Source organism: Erpetoichthys calabaricus, chromosome 1 (assembly GCF_900747795.2).
Source record: "Erpetoichthys calabaricus chromosome 1, fErpCal1.3, whole genome shotgun sequence".
Lineage (NCBI taxonomy): Eukaryota > Metazoa > Chordata > Cladistia > Polypteriformes > Polypteridae > Erpetoichthys > Erpetoichthys calabaricus.
Window position 1 is genome coordinate 52,951,117 of NC_041394.2, and position 8,484 is coordinate 52,959,600.

Below are 8,484 nucleotides of genomic sequence, written 5' to 3' on the forward strand. Positions count from 1 at the left end.
CTAAGCTCTTATATGAGACATCTATAGCGTCAAATATTAACGGAACTATCCAATCTCATTTAGCAAGAGAGGACAACAATGGATGATTAAGAACTTCTAATAGCATAACTGCCCAAAAAAGTCTTTTTAAGTTTTTGAGGAGTTTTCCTTACAATGTGGATCTGTAATCAAATCACCTGGGTCAGTCAGAGTGATCTAAGTAATCCTCAAATATGTTGATAAAACTCTTGTTTAAAATCACTTTAAATTCTTATTCCTTCTTCTTCTACGGTATCTTGAAGTTGCCCATAAGCACTGTGACTTATAACCATTCTTGCAGAGTTCGTTACTGCTGAAGTGCACACCTACAGAAAAGTTTCTATTACCATGTGCAATGTGCGGCCTGTGTAAATTCATTCCGAAGTGCTGTGTTTGTTCAGTTTCCCTCACATAGAGTCCAGCAAGGAGCACAGGTTTCCCATCTTTTCTGTAGGCAGGCAGATGTACCATTTTCTGTTGGTTCTCTCAGAGAGCTTCAGGCAAATAGTTGTTGCAGGTTGGGTGGTGGTCTGTATGCCAGAAGAAGAGTTTCTGGGAATACTTCCCTACGCTTGTCATCCTTATTTAGTACGGGATGAAGATCTTTTTTGATTTTGTTACATTCTTCCAAATGTGAGTTATAGGTGACAATAAAGAGGATGCAGTTCTTGTTGTCTTTGTTTTTATATGCAAGAAGGTTATCTTTGGGTATGGTAGTAGCCCTTTTGTTATTTAAGGTGTACATCCTTGTCTAATGAAATCTCTTCTGAAATCGCTCCTGCAATCCCAATCTGTCAGGTCTGAGCAAATGCAGTTGTAACATATTGTTTGACTGAAAATGACGTATATGTTTTGAGTGGAAGCTGTCTTTTCTCTGGTATGTCCATCTGTCTGTTTGTTTGAGAAAAATGGAGGTCATAAGGGTGTGGTCTTTCAGGTGAATGGTGGTATCAAGAAAGCTGACTTCTATTTTTGAGTAATCTAGTTTCAGCTTTATGTGATGGTAGAATGAATTATATTTCTTATGGAAATGAAGGAGATCCATCTCAAATACAGAAAAAAATGCAAAATAAGCTTTGTATCACCTTCAGAAAAATGTATGCCATAGACTCAAAAAGAATGCCATTTAGTTCTTGTCTGGAAGTTCATTCAAGTGTTAATTTCACTTGTGTCTGTCATTTAGCCAGATCACTCGTGTTAAAAAAAAAATCATCAGAAGTGTGCAAATCCTCAACTTTGAGTGTGGGGTAGGGTGACTATCCACATACTCCCAATTGTGAAAACACTGTAATGTGCACAATGGTACGTTTTAGTGTGTCTTTTTGAGGAATATATGCACATATTCACCATGATGTGAACATGCAACTGCAGTGAAGAACACAGGTAAATGCAGAAGTGTTAGCGATAATTTAGGAAGGAATGTTTCTTGTTTTCCACCCTCAAAAAACATTTAAACCCTACCAAAAATACTGTTTAGTGAGTTTTGTGTTTCAGAATTGCAAAATCACCTGCCAAATGAATTTTAGTTCCAGTTTCACACAACTGTATAAGAATCAAATCTCTCCTTGTTTCACTCATCACTACTTATGTCGTGTATTGTAGTTTGATGTGTGTGTGTGTCTATGTGATGGACTGGTGCCCTCTTTAGGGATTGTTCCTGCATTGTGCTCTAAACTTGCCAGATTAAGCTTCAGCTTCCCTGTGACCCTACTCAGGAAGATGGATGGGTTTAAACGATGGATGGATGGATGGATTTTTGGATGGATGGATGGATAATTTAACTCAGTTTGATCTTTATAACTCTTCTTATTACTCGTGTAATAATGCTCATTAATATGCATTAACTGTAGCAAAATTGTTTGGTAAGGTTATGTTTTCTTAATGACTGTGCTCCACACAAATGTTTTATGAAAAACTGGTGATACTCAATACTGATATATGATTCTCTGGATTCCCAACTTAACCTGCTTAATTTCTGTCACATTCTTAATACAGTATTGCAAATGGAATGGAAATAATACTCCAGTTAAAGAAAATTTAAGAATTAAATCTGGGATGAAATAGCATGTTGTCTAGAGTCCATTTATGCCTGTTGTAAGAGCCTTTTGCTAGCTATTTAAGTTATATTAAATGTTTGCTTATATATTAGTGCATACTGTAGTCTATGGGAGGTTCTTATCACCCCCACAAGTTCAATTAAATTGGTATATTCTAACTGTTTCTTTTCTCTCTGACTACAGATTACAGGTAGTCTCAGTAAGTGACCTGCGTTGCCGAGAGTATGGCAAGTAGGGCACACAGTTTTAAACCGTGCCTTAACGTGCCCAATAGTATGTAACACAATGAGCTCTATCGAACGTGTAGTGCCATATGTTTAGAGCGTACTGAAGGTGAAGTAAAGCATCTTTAAGTATAGAAACAACTGAAGTTTGATAAGAAAAGCTAAGTTTAGAGAAGAGATATTTTTTTCCCTTTTATTCTATGTGTGTAACAAACGTTTTCTTTCTGATTGTGTGGACTGTTTGCTTTAAATTTTCACTAAATTTTTTTAAATTAATTTTTGGACTGAGAGATTTCTTTCGGCATGCGTTGGACCCGTGCTTGATCCTGCCTTACTTACCAGCAGCTACACCTGTGATACTGGAACAGAATATGTAGACCACAGCCCTGAACTGCACTAACTTAGTCCATATCTTGTTTTCTGTTTTGTTGAATTTAATTGGACACCTATTATAAAAAACACCTATAAAAAACTTTTACATCCCAACCCACTGCTGTTACTTCAGGTGTTCCCCAGGGCTCTGTCCTGGGGCCTCTTCTTTTTATTATTTACCTTGGCAATATCTTTCGTAAATATAACATTAATTTTCACTGTTATGCTGATGATACCCAGATCTACCTTGCTAGTAAACCCACCACTTCTTTTCCACCATCTTCGCTTATTGACTGCATTGTTGAAATTAAATCCTGGTTTTCTTCAAATTTTCTTAAATTAAACAGTTACAAAACTGAGGTTCTCTTCATTGGTACAAAATCAACACTATCCAAAGCCAATAATCTTTCACTTGTTATTGATAACTCCTTTGATTCTCCTTTACCTCAGGTCAAGAGTCTGGGTGTCATCCTCGACAGTACTATATCTTTCTAGTCTCACATTAATGACGTCACCCGGTCTGCTTACTTCCACCTACGTAATATTAGTCACATCCGCCCCTCCCTCACTCCTCATACCACTGCCATCCTTCTTGTTACTTCTCATCTGGACTATTGCAATTCGCATCTCTTTAGTCTCTCAAATAAATCTCTCCATAAGCTTCAGCTGGTCCAGAATTCTGCTGCTCGCATCATTACTCAAACCCCGTCTATTCACCATATTGCTCCAGTCTTGCAGCAGCTTCATTAGCTCCCGATTAAGTTTCAAATTGAATTTAAAATTCTGCTGTTAACATTTAAGGCCATTCATAACCTCACCCCTCCATATCTTTCTGACCTTCTTCATGTTGCCATTTCTCCCGTAACATTAGATCCTCCTCCTCCATCCACCTGACTGTCCCTCTCGCTCGTCTAACCACCATTGGGAGCAAAGCATTCAGCCGTTCTGCTCTGAACCTCTGGAACTCACTACCTACTGAGCTTAGAAATACTGAATCATTCTCAACTCTCAAATGTAAACTTAAAACCCCTCTGTTCAAAATGGCTTTTTCTCAATGATTACAATGGCTTTGTTTTATTTTAACCTTTTATTTTCTGTATTTTCTGGTGCTTTAAGTTCTGTTTATAATGTGCTTTTTATTTATTGTTTGTTCTGTGTCCTTGATTGCTTAGAAAGGTGCCTTTGTATAAATAAAATGTATGTATTATTATTATTATTATTATTATTATTATTATTATTATTATTATTATTATTATTACCAAATCCCTCTCCTTTTGTCCCAAAATAAAATGTCTAAACTGTTTTCTAAATTTGAAAAACAATGTTGGCAGCATGTTTCTCTAGTACCCCTAAGGATGAAGTGTGTTGTGTCTGAGGATCTACAAGCAGTAAATTCAAAGTATTTATCAAGAACTCGTTGTGGTTACTGTGAATAATCAGTAGGTGTGGATGTCTGATGCTACTCTTATCAAGATGGCAGACCCTCCTGTCTATCCCCTCAGCCAGTTTATTCTTTCACCAGCCATAGTTTGATCCCTTAGGTTGACACACCCAGAGATTTTTCCCTATAGCTAATGATTTTCTCTTCTTTGTTCCTCTGCTGGTAGCATTACAAAATGCTGACCAGGGCACAACCTGGATAGTACAGTGACATCCTGTATGGCATCACAGGCATCTTTACTCAGTTTCATATCATCCCCATAGCAGTCAATGCAGAAAGAGGCTAGAAAGCTCCAGAGGCATTTGGAGATTGTGTCTGTTTATGACTAACAGTTAACACTTTCTCACGTTGAGTAAGGAATGTTAATCCAATAAAGGAGGAGTCACTTGGGTTTCTCCAGCTGTAACTTTGTGTTATTATTTCATTAATTTTAGGTCTGGGAAACAAATCAAAAATGAAAAATAAAAGAAAAATGGTTAAGCTCTGTTAAACAATAAAAGAGATGTGTCACCAGTGTTCTACACTGTCCTGGCATCATATGCTGTTCTTTTTTGCTAATTTTAGAAGTGTCCTCATTCTTGCCCTGCTACAGCAGCTCCACTAAAATGCCCATAAAACTGAAATGCAGATGCAGATATGTTTACCTCTAAGAGAGCAAACTGTCTTGTCGACTTTGCCCCCAGCTGTCTAAGTACAATTTAAATCCCAGAGTGAAAGGTAGTGACCCCAACACTCTTACTTCATACTTGTCTCCTGCTCTAGCATATTTTCCTCAGACTTGTAGCCCAAGGAAATAGAGGTCACCGCGCTTCCCACCCACCCACCCCCTCACCATTCAGAGCCGTATGTTTCATGCAACAAGTGAATCACAGCCTGAAATAACAAGTCTGAGCCATCAATCAGTGTGGCTTGAGCACCATCATCATCATCATCATCGTTGTACTTGTCCCTTTCGTTATGTGCCTTCGATTGCTAATTTCTTGACGTTAATGCCCCTTCACTTCTCTGAGGCCCTTCTCTGTATTTGAAACACTAATGAAAGATGTTAGACTTAGATTGCTTGTTACGGATCAAGTGCCGGTGATGTGCGCAGCGTAGCTAAAATAGTGAAATAAAACATCAGTAAAGCTTAATGCAATCAGATCCACTCGACAAGCGTTGCATCCTCAACTTTCTGTAGTTCATTAATCAGCCTAATGGAAAGTGAAATGTGAGACCCCTTCTCTACATCTCTACTGAAAAAAGGAGGATTTTGGGGCTAAATACTTCATGAATTTTTAAGCTGACTGCGACTGTCTACATCATCATTAATGAAAGTTTCCAAGTGACTTAAAATATTAATCAGAATACATTTTCTGGGAATGCAACCTGAGATTAAAAAAGAAATAAATGGGGTTTGTCATCCTGCTTTTAGAGTAATCAAAGGCAAATATTTAATATGATGCTGTGCCTGCGTCTGCCCTGAATTATGGAGAACAAACGATCTCTGGTTGCCTCTGATAGCTGCCCTTCATTGGCAAATTAAAGTGCCCCTTATTCCACTGTCTGTGAGATTAGTCATAGTTTTAAAAGAAAGGATCAATATTGTTAATAAGCTGCGTATTATAAATGGCTGCTCCATAAATTGTTATATTTTTTCTGTAGTCAGCAGGTTCTCTACTTTTCCATCCATTTTTTAAACTATTTTACCCAATTAAGAAACACAAGAGGGCAGCATCAGGCCCAAGGCTGGAGATATGCCTGGACGGGGCACTCAGCTGGATCTGTGCATCTTAAAATGAAATTTTCCATATGGAAATGCTGACCAAGTATTCACAAAAAGGTCAAAGAAAAAAGCCTGAAATACTAATTCTGAACATGCAAGCATCTGTGGTAACATAAGGAAAAACCAAACTGTAAGCTAGTTAATAAGCACATAAAGCAAATAAAGGGAAGCAGCTCAGTATGGGTAGTTAATCAAGTTCTTTAGGGATTTATGCTTCATAAATTATATTAACGATGCATATTTAGATGGCTAAGCCTGTAATAGTTGCACATTAAAGTGAAACAAAGGACACAAATGTCCAAAAGCCTTGGGTGCACAATTTTTTACATTTCACAAGGTTCATTTTGTTATTTTCAAAACCTTCTTATTTTAATGCGGGGTCTCAGGGGAACTTATCCAGGGAAGAGTAATCCATGAACAGGGCAAAAGTCCATCACTCAGCGCCCAAAATTAATCAATCAATGTTTATTTAATAGTGTTGCTGCAACAAGGCACTATGTAGGGATAACAAGAGCGTAGTGAAAAATCAAAGGTAGCAAATTAAACAGTACAACAGATAAAGATAAAAAACATAACAAGTATAACAATTGTGCTACTGGTCAACAACTGGTGAACCTTGGATTTTATGCAGCAAGTATGAAGAGTATGAAAATGATTGATAAAGTGACAGGTATAGGGGATTTAAAACTTGTATTACTTGTAAAACTTGTATCCATACTAAAATGGAATACTGTATATTGTTTTATCTATCCTTAGTATATAAAATAGTTAAACCAACAAAGGCTTAGGCTTGTGTTTTTTTACTTTTCTTAATGCACAAAGAATTATTATTATCTGCCAACCCTAGGTCAGGAATGTGAGAAATGATTTAACGAACATAAAGGGTAGGCCACTCCTAGGGACAGATGGTAACTATGTTTTGATTTTCAAAATAATGGTGGCAGCTAGGGAAGAAAAGCAATTATTTCTGATAAAGCATGAGAAATCAATTGGTAGTATATATAAACTTTAGGAATGAAGGAGTTGTGTTTTTGGAGTCAGATAATGATGAAAATGTTCAAGTGCAAAAGAGGTACTGATAAGAATTGTAATAAATGTAAGAATCGCCCAACAAAAGGCGCTCAGTTCATCAAACTGAGACAGCTTTGCAATAATGTCTAACCTGCTTGCACATCCCAAGATTCCGACCATTTACTTAGAAGCGAGAGTAAGTCCATTCTCCACAACACAGGACACCAGTACACAGCCTGTTACTAGTTCTTAAGTCATGTCACTGTCTTATAGTCAAAGGCCAAAGGGGACACTTAGATTAAAATAGTCCCTTAGCTCAACTGACTGTGAGGTTTGATCTTCATTTTTGATAGGTATGGCATCAGCAAAAGCAAACACTAGTGCCAGAATTCACATCCTGGAAGGGTTGGTGGCAAAGCACACGATTTTTGTGAATCCATTACATCAGTAAAAAAAAAAGCTAGAAAAGATCATGATTTATACACCTCATGACTGGTTTACAAGGCAGCAAAGTTTGCACAGTGGTCTGCCATCTTCCTTCTACAAATGCAGTACCAGGCGCATTGTTAGTTTTAACAGATATCATAGGCTTAGGCCACCATCTGATTATCACACGATTTGTACATCACTAGAATGGGATGGGAGGGGTGGTCCCCAGTAGGCTTTTCCTCAAGTCGTACATGACTGTTAAATTAAGGAATGGGGAAGGCATAGGAGATCAGCTCCAAGATCAGGAGCTGGACACCAGAGATCAGGGGCTTAACATACCTCACTCCCAACCCTGACAGCATTACTGCACAGTACCATATTGAAAATGATGAAAATAGTGAGAGGCACCTGACCATTGTACACTGATGAAGATCATCTGTTTGACTGCCACATTTTTACAGGCTGTTGGTCCAAAAAAAATAGCTCTTCTGCATTGTGTAACATCCAATGTTCTCCTGCCAGGATCTTCACTGTACCCTGGTATGGGAGGGTTAGCGGTTGTTGGCAGTTGTCCATGGCATCACCTCAAGTCTACGGCTGGATGTGTGACTCACTGTCTTTCTACAGGCTGCCTCAAAGAGCGTCATTAAGGGTCCTGTACCATATTACATGAGCTGAGAGAGACACCAATCATGAAGTTTTATAATGGGCAAATGTGCAAAAATGTTTAATAGGAACAATTGCAACAAGACAGATTCAGTTTTTAGGGCACTCCTTGAGGATGAACAAGTTAAACACATTAGTAGAAGGCAGAAAAAGCAGAGGGAGACATATATCAACACACTTAGACTGGACAGCTGATGATTGTGGTGTAGTATGGAAGAATATCAGTATTATTAGGATATGTCAAAACAGCCAGGAGAATCAGTTGGTGACAAATGTCAATGTCTTTCTTGGCACTCGCATTGGATTGGATAAAGATGAAACTAACCTAAAATATCAAACTGCAAAATAGGATATAAGTAGTGATGAGCGAACCTGAAGAGGTTTAATTCTCATACAGTTTTACGAACCTCATTCATTTATTTTCTACTACTTATCTGAGACCTGGTCCCTTTCCCAAACCACACTTGCTAATTCATATTGTGGAATCCCAAGACATTCCCA